Below are 12,450 nucleotides of genomic sequence, written 5' to 3' on the forward strand. Positions count from 1 at the left end.
CTTGGTCAGATTATTTGAATCTGGAAGATTCACCTCAAATGTGGGCAGTACTTTCTGGTGTCAACCCAGATAAAAAGGCATGGAACAGGGACACTCTGCTTTTTGCCTGACCACCTTCCCTCTTGCTGGCAAGTGTATCTGTCCTGTCACTGTGGCATTCCTTTGCTGATATCAGAGCCATCTTCCACAAGCTTCCAGTGTAGACTGGGGATCAGCAGCTCTTCAGGAATCCTCCAGGCCTTCAGAGCAGCCAGATTGGAACTACTGAGACAGTCACTGAGCAACTACTGGATTCTTGGTCTTTCCAATATGAGAAAGCCATTGTTGGACTACCCAGATTGTATGCTGTAAGCCAAACTAGTACCCCCACCCCCTTTTAGGGTCTCTTTGAGACAGGGACTCCCTGTAGCCCCAGCTGGCCTGGAACTCACCATGTAACCAGGCTGGCCTTGAACTCACAGAGATCCTCCTACCTCTGCCTCCTGAGTGCTGGGATCAAAGATGTGTATCACCATGCCCAGCCCCTCTTTTAATACATAGTCATTCTATCAGCTCTGTCCTTTAGAGAACCCTAACACAGTTCCTGTTTCCTTTTACTTCTCAGCCACATATTTTCTTGTGTATTTTCATACTTCTGAAAGTTGAATGCATTATTCCATCAATATAAAAAGCTTGTTAATCCCTCTATTGGGAATTCTGTGTCTAAACATGTTGAGAGATAAACCCATCACCATGGTATTGGATATGCCTTGAAATTGTGTCATTAGCTGTCAACACAAAAACATAGTTCTCACCTCAAAGGGTGGAGTTTATTCAGGAGCTGAATATGAATGACCATGGCCTAGGTTCAGCATGTTCCAAATATCATGTTCCAGAATGGTCCTGGTGTGTGTGTGTGTGTGTGTGTGTGTGTGTGTGTGTTTGATGTGGTGTATTGTACATGTGTGTGCAGGTACACATTCCTGTCCATGTGTGCATGGAGGCCAGAGGAGGATCCTGAAGGTCTTTTTCTCTTCCTCAGATCCTCAGTCTCATCATGTGGCTGAAGGTCTTAATTCTATCACGCTCCATACTGTTCCCTTGAGACAGGTTCTTTCTGAGCCTGGAACTAGGCTTCTGAATCTTGTTGATGTATACAGTTAATACAAGTTCATTAAAATTCCCCAATAAATACTAGAAAATGGAATTAAGCAACACATTACAAAGATTAATTCACCATGATAAAATAGCACATATCTGTAATCCCAGGGCTTCTCCTGTGGCAAGCTGCAAAGCAGAGACAGGAGAACCCCTGTCGCTCTCAGGCCAGCTAGCCAGCACAGCCACAGGAGACTGTGTCTCAAACAAGGTGTAAAGCAAGGACTACACCGAAGGTGTCCTCTGACCTCCTCATGAGCACTCCCACCCAAGCTCACACATGAATGTGTATGTACACACACATGCACACACAAAATTTAAAATAAAAAACAGACAATTGAAACAATAAAATGCCATATTCCTATCATCTGCATATTCAAAATGATATGCATGTTAACATTAGAGAGATTGCCTTGTGCACACAGAGTTAGTCTGGGTATGGAGGCCAGGCGGTGGCACAGGCCTTTAATCCCAGCACTCAGGAGGCAGATCTCTGTGAGATCAAGGTCAGCCTGGTCCACACAGTAAGTTCCAGTTCCAGGCCAGCTGGGGCTACAGGGAGACCATGTCTTGAAACAACCACCAACCCCCCCCAAACAAAAAAACCCCAAGTAAAGTATGTATGGGACAAAATGGAAATAAATAAGTAATTTTTACAAAAGAGGAACTTTGCTCGAATTATAGCAATATTGACTGTCACATGTAGAGTGTGAGGACTTCATCTTCTTCCACACAAGCTTTACAAAGAAAAAGAATTAGTTGGTGTGTGCTTCAGGTTCTCGCAAGATAGTAGACTGGTCTAGGTAGTAAGCGGGTCTGTGGTAGGCAGATCAGAAGGTGGGGCCAAGGGCAAGATGGGGTGAGGAAAGCCTGTGGAGGGTCTAACAGAATTGACCTAGGCTGGATGCAAGGGACCAAGACGCAGTGGACATGTCTGGACTAAAAAGGTATCCTAGAGATCTGGGGCAGAAAGCAGGAGCAGGCTGGGCCCAAGGGTAGAAGGGGGGCCAAGTGCAGGGAGAGAGCAGAGCTGTTCAGGCTGTGTGCAAGCAAAGACAGCATCTTCAAACAGTGCTGGCAAAACTGGATCTCCATCTGTAGAAGAATGAAATTGGACCCTTACCTTTCACCCTGCACAAAAGTCATCTCCAAATGGATCAAAGACCTCAATATGAAACCTGACGCTCTGAAACTTTTAGAAGAAAACATAGGCAATACACTATTCAATATAGATATAAGAAAGGACAAGTGGGACCTCATTAAAATAAATGCTTCTGTACAGCAAAAGAAACAACCAAGGAAGTGAAATCTACTGAGTGAGAAAAAAACTTTACCTGTTACACATCTGACAGAAGATTAATATTCAGAATATATAAAGAACTCAAAAAGACAAAGAAACAAGAAAATAAACAACCCAGTAAAAAGATGGGCTAAGGACCTGAACAGAGAGTTCTCAAACAAAGAAATAAAAACAGCTAAGAAGAGCCTTAAAAAGTGCTCAACATCTTTAGTAATTAGAGAAATGCAGATAAAAATCACTTTAAGACTTCATCTCACCCCAGTCAGACTGGCAAAGATCAAGAGAACAAATGATACCAAAGGCTGGAAAGGATGTGGAGAAGGGGGAACGCTCATCCACTGCTGGAGCAATTGCAAACTGGTGCAATCCCTATGGAAAGCAGTGTGGAGAACCCTTAAAAAACTACAAATGAACCTACCATATGACCCAGTTATACCACTCCTTAGCATATACCCAAATGACTCATCCTACTGTAGAAATACCTGTACATCCATGTTTATTGCTGCTCTTTCACAATAGCTAAGAAATGGAAACAATCTAAATATCCCTCAGCTAACAAATGGATAATGAAAATGTGGCACATTTACACAATGGAGTTCTACTCAGCAGTAAGTAAAGATGAAATTATGAAATTTGAGGGTAAATGGATGGAACTAGAAACTTATACTAAGTAAACTAACAGATTTAGAAAAATAAGCAATATGTGTTCTCCCTCATTTGCAGATTTTAGCACCAATCTCTTGTATGTGAGTATATACCCTGATGTTACAGCAGGAGCCAGGAAAATGGAAAGGAAGCACAGAGGTAAAGGCAAAGAAAGAGCCTGAGAGAGGGGGATAGTAGGAAACAGATGTAACCAAGGGGGAAATGTAGGAAACAGGGGTATTCAACTGGGAATGGAGGGGGAAAGGATGCATGGAAGCATGGTGGTAGAGGAGAAGAAGGAACTCAAGGGAGGGGGTACAATAGGAGACAGGCATTACCAAGGGGAAAGTGGGGGAAATGAGGCTATTAAACTGGGGAGGGAGGAAAGAGGTTAGACAGGGAGAGAGAGGAGATAAATAAAGCTTAGGTGGCATAAAAAGCCAGAAGAAATGTACTCACTAAAAAAAACCCTGAAAATACACATATAATATCTGAGCATGAGTACTTGTGTATACCTGAAGGCTATATGACAAGGAACACAGTGTCTACATGTATGTAATGGCACCTGTGTCGTGCAATATCTGAGAAGGTCAGAAGAGGGCATCAGATCCCCTGGAACTGGAGTTACAAATGTGGTTTTTAGCTACCATGTGGGTGCTAGGAGCCAGTCTCTTAACTGCTGAGCCACTGCTCCAGCCCCTGGAACCTTATATTTACAGACAAGTATACCATACTTCACTCATCAAAGAAGCTTCTTCTTTCAACAGATGGAGGTTATTACAAAGTTCCACAACCAGTCACACACAGAGAATGTATGTCTGAGAGATGCCCAGCTCTCAGTTACACATCTGCAGTGGAACCTCTACGCCTAAAGCTCGTGCAGCACAGCAGAACAGGCATTAAAGAGAATACTGATGCATCCCTCAACTCTCACCAGCAAAAAGCTTCCTCATACAACAGAGTGCGATGTACACAGAAAACCACAACTGGCCAAGTTTTAGAGACTTCAGAGTGTGTGTCCCTGGTTAGGACTCCTATATTAAACCTCAGCCACCAACAGCTCAGGGACCATGTGGAAGAGGGGGCGGAAAGATTGCAAGAGTTGGTGTATGAACATAAGGAAACAGAGCCTCAGGCCGCTGGGAACTTGCTCATGAACTTACAATGCTGACAGCCTGCACAAGATCCATGCAAACTCAATTAAAAAAAAAACCCAGCACAGAATGAGGGAAATAGGCAGCAGGCCCCAACCATAGCTTACTGTGGGATTAAGAAGAGTAGATCTTCTTTAAAGGAGTGACTAGATAGGCTGACTAGACTCCAGTGGATGAACTTGCACCAAGGGACATCTGGATACAAATGCTTGACTAGATAGGACTTAACATATGTGACAGAATACCTGAAATCCAGTGGGGGGTGCTATGGGGAAGAATGGGTGGGGAAGAGGGTCTAAATTTACTAAGATCTATTATATGAAACACACAAAAACTCAATAAATTTTTTTTTAAAAAAGAAAAAGAGAGTACCGAGGATAATTGCTCATCTACTGGATGAATGACATCTCCATGCAGATAATATATCGTGTTATTCCATAGATTCTGAATACTTAACAAGTAACACGCTACATTTTCCCCTGATTTCTCCTCCTTTTTATTCATGTCAGCATTTGCTAGGATTTGAAGGTGTGTGCCCCTCTAGAATTCACATTGAAACATAGTCCCCAATTTAACGGTGTAAGAGGTGAGGCCTTCAACAGATGGTGGTCTTGGTGCTACTTTCCTTGTGGATGGGGTTAGGGAGTGGTCACACCCCTTTCTGCCATATGAGAACACGGCACTCTTTCACGTGCTGCTCTCCCTATCGAAAGCAGAAACTACACCCTTGATCCCAGAATTCCCATTCTTTAGAACTTCGAGTAATAAATTTCTATTACTTGTAAATTTTCCAGTCTATAGTATTTCATTATAGCAACCCAAATGGATTAAGACAGTAATTTATCTCCCACAATTCAGGTTTTTGTAATGACCTGAACGGCCCATACCATTTTATTTTATTCCTCAGTCTCTAGTCATTTCCAACCCATGAATTTCACCCATGTATTTGTCAGAGTGATCTTTCTAAGTATAGACACTGACACGACTTCCACAGAAAGACTCTACAACCGTCATTGCCCATAATCTCCAGTACTCAGACTGGAATTCATTGTGTTACCCCCCACCCCCGCCAGGTACACCCACAACCACATGCCTCCACCATCTTTTGCTTCTACGTTTACAGTAAAAATGAACATGAATCCAGATATATTTCTGCCCGGGCTAAACTCTGCACTAGCTGTGTGACCACAGAAGAGTAAAGTAACCTTTATGAATGTCTGTGTGCTCAGTGAACTTCCTTGTGTTTACATAGCGATGATACAACACACACGAAAGCACTAGAGGAATGAGTTATGTTTGTCCTTCAGCATGTTGGACAGATTGATCTACTCTACAGTCAGGGTAAATATGAATTGACCTTCGCTTGTTACCTTCCATCTTTATCAACATCCTTCATTCAAATTTCTTCCACTTTTTCCTTTTAAAAATGTATGCTAAGGGATTGGCGCAATAGCTCAGCAGTTAAAAGCACATCCTGCTTTTGCAGATGACCTAAGTTCAGTTCCCAGCACCCACAATGAGAGGCTTACAACTGCCTATAACTCCAGCTCTAGGAGATCCAATGCTCTTGACCACCATGGGCACCTGCACTCACATGCACATACCCTCCACATGCACATAATGTATGGTGGGGTTGAGGAGAAGGTCAGCTGGTAAAGCACTTGCCTAGCAAGAATGAGGACCTGAGCTTGATCTCCAGAACCCAGTGAAAATGCTGGGTGTGGGGGTGCACACTTGTAATCCCAGAGCTGGAGAAGTGGAGACAGGAGACATCCCTGGGGCTTGATGTCCAGCCAGCCTAGCCTAAGTGGTAAGCTTCAGGCCATTGAGAGACCCTGTCTCAAAGGAGGTGGAAGGCATCCCTGAAGATACAATCAAGGTTGTCCTCTGGCCTCTACATGCTTGCACACATGCATGTGAACCTCTACATACACATACACAAAATTATGACTTGGCAAACAGAAAGTGCTATTGCTTAACAGATTATATGCCTGACAAGGGCAGTTTTAAATTTCTTCTGCTTATTTGTTAATTTTCATATTGCTTGATTAATTCACTCATTCTACTTTGTCTTACATAAAATACAACCTTGGCTTTCTCTCTTAGGAGAAAGAAAAGTCCACATGGTGTGGATGCTGACCAGGCTTCCACACTAGTGCCCATTGAGATGTGTGTCACATACCATCTTTCTGTCTGACTGACCTCAGGCACATCTACCCATCTCAGCTCAATGTTCACAGTCCCAACCAACTTCTGAAACTAATGGAGCAGAGCATTGCCCTCCTTCAGAGATCTCTGCTTTGGTCCCCGTGTGCACCCCTCCTTCAGGGCCTGTCAGTTAGGATCCCAGTCACACTGCTTTTTTGTTTTGTTGTTGCTAATTCTGCTGGATGGCTTCATTTGTCAACTTGAAACCCCTAGGAAGAAAGAACTCAGTTTGGGCATCTCCTCTATCAGACTGGCCTGTGGGCATGTCTGTGAGACATTTTCTTGATTACTGAGTGATATGAGAGGGCTCAGCTCACTGTGGATGGTGCCACCCCGGGCAGGTGGTCCTGAGTTGTATAAGAAATCAGGTTGAGGGATGGAGGGATGATTTAGTAGTTAAGAGCACTGGCTGCTCTTGTAGAAGACCTGGGTTTGATTACCAGCCCCACATGGTGACTAACAACCACCCATAACTCCATTCCAGGGAACTCCAACACCCTCTTCTGATTTCCACAGGCACTCCCTGACACAGGTGCACTTACACACATGCAGGCAATACACTCATACACATAAACTAAAAGCTTTTTTGAAAGAAAGCAGGCTGAGCATGGGCCAGTGGAGCAAGGCAGTAAGCAGCGTTCCTCTGTGAGCTGTGCTTCAGTTCCTGCCTCCAGGATCCTGCCTTGAACTCCCACCTTTACTTCCCTTGGTGATGGACTGTGAGCTGTAAGTCAAATAACCCCTTTCCTCCCCAAGTCACCTTTGGTCAAAGTGTTTTATCACAGCAATAGAAAACTAACTAGAACATTAATTTTTTATTGCTCAATTTTGTTCTTTGGCAATTTTATACATGTACATAATACATTATGATTACCCTATCCTCCATAACCTCTCGTTTCCCTCCCATCCCTATCACTATCCCCCATCCCTACCTACCTCTTCCCAGCTTCACTACTTTTGGTTTGGTTTTGTGACCCATTAAATTTAACCCGGGCTATCTGTGTGACCATTGAGTTGGAACTATCCACTAGAACCTGGTGGAATCATCAATGGATACCCAACGGAATGTAATGCCCTCTCCCTTCCACCAAATCTGTTTATATCTATCAGTAGCATAGTACAGCAGTGAGGGGTAGAGGCCCCTGAACTTTTCCTCCATCTATGCCTAACTGTGGATGGGCACATTCTTATGCAGACCCAGTATGGTCTAACTATTGTATCTTGCCCCAAAGATGGCAATTCTGCCTCTTTTCCTGCTCTTACATTCTTTCCACCTCCACTTCAGAATGTTCCTTGAGCCTTAAAGGGGATGACGTCCAGGTCTTGTTTAGGACTGGGTATCCACCCATCACTTATTCTTATGCAGTCTCGAGTCTCTGCATTCATCAGTATTCATTGACTAGAGACTTCTGAGTAATGTAGAAAGTACCATTTGCCTATGGGCACAAATATATTTAGAAGACAATTTGACAGCTATGTCAATTTAGCTAAACAACATTATTCAGTTTGCTTCCAGGAACTATGATCTTCCCCAGCAGGTGATACTGACCAGGTTTATAGTACTAGTCATGAATTCCCTCCTGTAAAGTGGATCTCAAACCCAAGCAGTGAGCAGTTGGTTACCCCCAAAACAGTAGTGCCATTATTGCATCTGACAGGTTGGTCTGGTCACAGGGTTCATAGTTGAATAAGACTGTTGGTGCCTTCTCTCCCCTAGCAGCCTGAATAGCACTTTCTATGAACGCTAGCTGACAGGGAGGAATCTTCAGCTCAGCTGTACTTTGACTTCTCCATATTGTGTAACTAAAGTATGTGGTGTCTTCAGCAATAGATTCTTATCAGCTAATTTGGTGAGCAACCAAGAGGAATGGCAAGACCTGAGTTGTTTTGGAGTCCTCTAGGGCCTCCCTATCTATTATATATATTTTTTATTTGGCCATATAACCTTTAAACCTCTAGACAGGTGGCTCTAAGTCAAAATTGCCAACAATGGCAGCAGACAGTCAGTGGTTGAAAAAACAACAATGCATAAAGATGTAAATTAAGGAGCTGGATGTGGTGGCACATGCCTTTAATCCTAGCACTCTGATACAGAGGTAGGCAGATCCCTGTGTCAAGGCCAGCCTGGTCTACACAGTGAATTCCAGGCCAGCTGGGGCTACAGGGAGACCCTGTCTCAAAAAGACGAAACACTCAAAACTTTAAAGAGTTGCTTTCTCCCTGCAATTTATATTTTTGTGTCTTAATTTACTTTTTTTTTTTTTTTTTTTGTCTTTTTGAGACAGGGTCTCCCTGTAGCCCCAGCTGGCCTGGAACTCACTATGGAGACCAGGCTGGCTGCAATCTCATAGAGATCCATCTGCCTCTCCCTCTTGAGTGCTGGAATTAAAGGTGTGCACCACTATGCTCGCCCTATTTTAAAGTATTTTTAAGCAATAACATTTGAATTTCTGTCAGATTAAAGTAGAACAAATATGATCCTTTATGTTAACTCCATGATAACTACAAAAAAGGAAACTACAGCAAAAACACACATCAAAATACTAATGACATTCTTCACAGAACTAGAAAAACAGCCTTAAAGTTCAAACTGAGTCACAAACGAGCCTGAATAGCCACAGCAAATCTGAGCACAAAGAACAGGGTTGGAGGCACCATGATTCCTGATTTTAAGACTCATTACAGACTCCTAGTAACCAAACCAGCACAGCACTGTCAGCAGCAGCAGAGAGACTCAGCCCAGCACTGCGGCTCCCAGGGACCTCTGCGAAGGGAAGGCTGGCTCCTTGACTGGACCTAAGAGAAGGATTTGAAGACAGTCAGAGTGACTAAGCACAAACCAGTTTATAAAGTACAGACAAAGGAGGGTAATGCCTTAGCTTTAACCATAGGTAGAAAGGACACATAAGAAAACATCGGAACACGCCCCCAAACAAGGGTGCAGGCTTCTCAAGAAAGTCACAGTTAGGTGCCCTTTCGATGGTCATGTGTATGATTCTGTGGTTAAGTTACTTTACCCAAAGGGTAGAATTGGCAAGGTTTAAGATTAAGCAACGATTTAAAAATCAGTAATTTAAACATTAGTTTTTAAAAAAAATCTGATTTACTTATTTCTCTTTTATTTGTGTGTGTCTCTGTCTGTCTGTCTGTCTGTCTGCCTGTCTGCCTGTCTCCACATAGAGGCCAGACGACAGAACCTTGGATGTTGTCACTTAGATGTCAACCACCTTTTGCTTTTTTAGACAGAGTCTATCACTGGCTTGGAACTCATCAAGTAAGCTAAGCTGGTTGGCTTGCCAGCGAGCCTCCCGTCTCTACCTCTCTAGCACTGAGAATACAAGTAGCTAGCTTTTTTTTTTTTGTCTTTTTGAGACAGGGTCTCCCTGTAGCCCCAGCTGTCCTGGAACTTGGTATGTAGACCAGGCTGGCCTGGAACTCAGAGATCCACCTGCCTCTGCCTCCCTGCTGGGACTAAAGATGTGTGCCACCATGCCTGGCCATAGCTAGCTTTTTTGTGTGAGTTCTGAGGACCAAATACAGGTCCTCATGATTGTGCTGCAAGCACTTTACCAATTGAGCATTTCCCCAGCCCCAATTTTGAAAGTTTTGAAATCAAAACTTAAAATTTCAGATCTGGATTTTAAGACATTTAGGATAAAAATGTTTATACTGGTTTGCTAAGGCTGTCATTAAAAGTACCACAAACTGGGTGAGTTAAACAATAGACATTTATTTTCTCACAGTTCCGAGGACAAAGTCCAAGGTCAGAATGTCAGTAGAGCTGGCTCTTCCCAGGTCTCTCTCCTCGGCTTGTGAATGACCACAATCTTCCTGGATCACACACAATGTCCTGTGTGCTATAATTATTTGCAAAATAGTTATGTCTTAATCGCTTCTCACAAGAAGAGTAGTCATACAGATTAAAATCCCACCCTGAAGATCTAGTTTTACCTCAGTTACCTCTTTAAAGACCTCATCTCCAAATGCACTCACATTTGAGTGCACTGGGTGTTTGGACTTCAGTATATAGATATATATACTTCAGTGTATAAAATTTGATGAGACTGCTTTCATTGCATTGGACAAGGAAAGATACTGGCTAAATTAGGGCAGCAGAGGCAAATAAACATGGCTGAACATAAATATTCATCCCTCTGCTTCCTGACTATGGATGTGATGTGACCAGCTGCCTCAAGCTCCTGCCGCCATATCTTTGCAACAGGATGGAATATACCCCTGAACTACAAGCCACAATAAACCTTTCCTTCCTTGAGTTACTTGTGCATCACAGCAACAGGAAAAGTAGCCTAACACAGCAGGGGTGGTGACAGGGGCTCTAGAGGAAAATTTGGAATGTTGCTGAATTGACCTGCACGTGTGGGGTAGGCAGTGAGGAATAAGAACTTTTCCCAATGCACTTTAGAATTGTTATTTATGTACATAGACTGAGAACTGCTATTCTGTTTCCCAGGCTGTCTCTTCATGGATGGACATTCACCAACATTTGGTAGATGGTGAACAGTCATCATCATTTGGAGAATGAAAGTCTTAAGAGTTGAAAGATGTATAGAATCAATATTCCAGCTCAATACTTCCATTTCAGAGGTGATCAGAGGCTCAGAGTGGTAAGGTTACTTAGCCATACCTGACTGATACCTCTAAATTTCCTCTGTATTCTTCTCATTTCTATGGGGCTAGAGACATGTTGACCCAAATGTATGATCCCCGGGAAACATAGAACATCCAGTACCATGGGTCTGAACACCACCCCCTTTCTCTTGCCAAGGATCTTGCCAAGAAAAGGATGATGAGGGTGGGCTAAGACTATAGTGCCCGGTATGTTATGAAGGGACATCATCTCCCCACAAGGACCCTGAAAACAACACACAAGTGTTGTCTGTGTTCCTTGTATTCTAGACATACAACAAAACCAAGGCAGATAATGGAGCCAAGGTTTGCATATGCTAACCCAGGAAGCCCCTGCCTGTGTGCTGCCCAGCAGGGAGAAGATACATGCAATCTGTCCTCCCCTCTGCCACTGGATTCACTGTTGAGGTTACCTGTCCTGTGCATCACCACTGGATTCCCCTGTCTGTGCTTTAGGCTGTAAACTCTAGTCTACTCTCTAGATGTCCCAAAGACATTCTTTAGTATGAGATTTTCAAAGAATCAATAAAGGTATTTTTAAGTTCATCTTTGTAATATTACAGTGAGGGGAGGGAGAACTGATATAAAATTTGTTAAGAACCAGCTAGAAGCTGATCGGTCCATCTCACCTCTCTAGGATGATACAAAAGAATCTGTGGTCAAGGTACAATTTACATTCACCTGGAAAACTTCAACATTCAGGGACCTAGTAGCATCTGAAAGAGGCTCCCGAGCACAGAAGCCAGATCCCGTAAAGCTCTCTCACACAGGAACTGTTATTATCAACATATAATGGAAACTGGTATTGATCATATTAGCTAACCTGGAAAGCTGCTGGAAGATGGACGGCTAAAGAGATCTCTGACAGCTGGCAGGAACTCTCTTTTCCTTCATTTCTGGGGATCCAACCCAGTGCCAAGTAGTTACTTAGCAAGGGTTCTGCCACAGAACTCTGGCCCCTTGTAATGAACATTAATGAACCCTGTGAAAACCCAACAGTGACTGAAAGTTAGTGTGAGGTGTCATAGATGACCATTTCACTGACTCATTACAATGACTGCTCACATTCTGAGGTCACAAGTCTCAAATGGATACATACCCTCCTTTGTCCGTTTAGACTCTGGAAAGCTTGAGTTTCAATTTGGATATGCCGATACAGCAAAAATAGTGATCCCCACACTGCTCCTTCTTCTTCTCACCATCCCTGCATGAGGGTCTGCATTTGCCCATCCCATAAGCACATTTTGAACCATCCATCAAAATGAACAGAGATGAATGCATAACTATATGGAAAAGCAGATACACCTGCACATACCTGCAAGTGTTGGTGATGGCAGCAGTAACTGTTAGTAACGGTTA

General features: G+C 43.2%; 1 long non-coding RNA gene across 1 annotated transcript; it reads right to left on the reverse strand.

Annotated features, from left to right (window-relative positions):
- Window positions 1–9,100: 9,100 nt before the first annotated feature.
- Window positions 9,101–12,061, reverse strand: LOC115068042. Its single transcript, XR_003847408.1, has 3 exons — window positions 11,915–12,061; window positions 10,186–10,294; window positions 9,101–9,240 (listed from the first exon to the last, which is right to left on the reverse strand). It is a non-coding gene; the product is annotated as an uncharacterized LOC115068042 (long non-coding RNA).
- Window positions 12,062–12,450: the final 389 nt, after the last annotated feature.

Source organism: Nannospalax galili, unplaced genomic scaffold (assembly GCF_000622305.1).
Source record: "Nannospalax galili isolate Female #2095 unplaced genomic scaffold, S.galili_v1.0 scaffold228, whole genome shotgun sequence".
NCBI lineage: Eukaryota > Metazoa > Chordata > Mammalia > Rodentia > Spalacidae > Nannospalax > Nannospalax galili.